Here is a 2,500-nt window from a genome sequence, read left to right as displayed (position 1 = left end):
CCATCGGCACACGCTGGGCCCTGGTGCGGGCGCTTGCCTCGACCACCATCGGCACACGCTCGGCCCTGGTGCGGTCGGTTGCCTCGAGCACCATCGGCACACGCTGGGCCCTGGTGCGGCAGGTTGCCTCGACCACCATCGGCACACGCTGGGCCCTGGTGCGGGCGGTTGCCTCGACCACCATCGGCACACGCTGGGCCCTGGTGCGGGCGCTTGCCTCGAGCACCATCCGCACACGCTGGGCCCTGGTGCGGCAGGTTGCCTCGAGCACCATCGGCACACGCTGGGCCCTGGTGCGGGAGCTTGCCTCGAGCGCCATCGGCACACGCTGGGCCCTGGTGCGGCAGGTTGCCTCGAGCACCATCGGCACACGCTGGGCCCTGGTGCGGTCGGTTGCCTCGAGCGCCATCGGCACACGCTGGGCGCTGGTGCGGGCGCTTGCCTCGACCAGCATCGGCACACGCTGGGCCCTGGTGCGGCAGGTTGCCTCGATCACCATCGGCACACGCTGGGCCCTGGTGCGACAGGTTGCCTCGAGCACCATTGGCACACTATCGGCCCTGGTGCGAGCGGTTGCCTCGACCACCGTCGGCACACGCTGGGCCCTGGTGCGGGCGCTTGCCTCGAGCACCATCGGCACACGCTGGGCCCTGGTGCGGGCGGTTGCCTCGAGCACCATCGGCACACGCTGGGCCCTGGTGGGTTTAGGCACATCTTCAAATTTCTGCCGTGCCAATGCCATTTTTATGGCTTGTAAATTCATACAATGGTCCCCTAAGCCTTCACGTGAAGTTTCGTTGGAAGATGACTCGTTTTCTATTTTTCATGATTTTCGAAACTTTTTGCGGTTCGGGATTTTTTAAAATTTTTTTATAAGGATTTTTGGCCCCAAATTTTGTAGGCATGATCCTTCTATTTTTGTTGGCATGCACAAAAAAATTCAGCTAAAAACTCGAAGTAGAGAAGATTTTGTGACCGTTTGAAAAAAGTGTCCCCATTTCAGACACTTTAACGGCTACTGGTAGCAAACCTGTAAAATCTCAAATGCTCTTTAAGGGGGTGTGAATTCTCAGAGGTTTGATGAGGGATAGGGGGCCAACACAAGGCCAAGTACCAGCACCCATCGCACATCATGTGCGCACACCCCCCCGGCCCCCCTCCCAATCGCCGGAACCCCAATGCCGCCGGTCAGGTTCTCCGGCGGTACTCCGGCGATGCTCCGGCGATGCTGTCCCGAGTGAAAAAAATGCGGCACCAGCACATGCTGGAGCCAAGCATGGGCACCGTGGCTCAAAATCGAACTTCGGCCAAGGCCTCGACCATCAATGGCACATGATGGCGCATGGTGATGGCACATGCATCGACCATCATCGGCATAGGCTGCCCTTCGGTACGGGCACTTGCCTCGACCGCCATCGGCACAAGCTGGGCCCTGGTGTGGGTTGTTGCCTCGATCACAATCGGCACATGCTGAGCCTTGGTGCGGGCGGTTGCCTCGAGCACCATCGGCAGACCCTGGGCCCTGGTGCGGCCGGTTGCCCCGATAACCATCGGCACACGCTGGGCCCTGGGGCGGGCGCTTGCCCCCAGCACCATCGGCACACGCTGGGCCCTGGGGCGGGCGCTTGCCCCCAGCACCATCGGCACACGCTGGGCCCTGGGGCGGGCGCTTGCCCCCAGCACCATCGGCACACGCTGGGCCCTGGTGCGGGCGGTTCCCTCGACCACCATCGGCACACGTTGGGCCCTGGTCCGGGCGGTTACCCCCAGCACCATCGGCACACGCTGGGCCCTGGTGCGGGCGCTTGCCCCCAGCACCATCGGCACACGCTGGGCCCTGGTGCGGGCGGTTGCCCCCAGCACCATCGGCACACGCAGGGCCCTGGTGCGGGCGGTTGCCCCGAACACCATCGGCACAAGCCGGCCCTTGGTGCGGGCTCCTGGCTCGACCACCATCGGCACACGCTGGGCCCTGGTGCGGGCGGTTGCCTCGAACACCATCGGCACACGCCGGCCCTTGGTGCGGGCGGTTGCCTCGACCACCATCGGCACACGCTCGGCCTTGGTGAGGGCGCTTGCCTCGACCACCATCGGCACACGCTGGGCCCTGGTGCGGGCGCTTGCCTCGACCACCATCGGCACACGCTCGGCCTTGGTGCGGGCGCTTGCCTCGACCACCATCGGCACACGCTGGGCCCTGGTGCGGGCGGTTGCCTCGACCACCACCGGCACACGCTCGGCCTTGGTGAGGGCGCTTGCCTCGACCACCATCGGCACACGCTGGGCCCTGGTGCGGGCGCTTGCCTCGACCACCATCGGCACACGCTCGGCCTTGGTGCGGGCGGTTGCCTCGACCACCATCGGCACACGCTGGGCCCTGGTGCTGGCGGTTGCCTCGACCACCATCGGCACACGCTGGGCCCTGGTGCGGGCGGTTGCCTCGAACACCATCGGCACAAGCCGGCCCTTGGTGCGGGCGGTTGCCTCGAGCACCATCGGC

The sequence above is a fragment of the Durio zibethinus genome, unplaced genomic scaffold (assembly GCF_047325235.1).
Source record: "Durio zibethinus cultivar Kanyao isolate XHJ-2024 unplaced genomic scaffold, ASM4732523v1 HiC_scaffold_37, whole genome shotgun sequence".
NCBI lineage: Eukaryota > Viridiplantae > Streptophyta > Magnoliopsida > Malvales > Malvaceae > Durio > Durio zibethinus.
The sequence above is the reverse complement of the archived record's forward strand: the minus strand, read 5'-3'. Positions refer to the sequence as shown.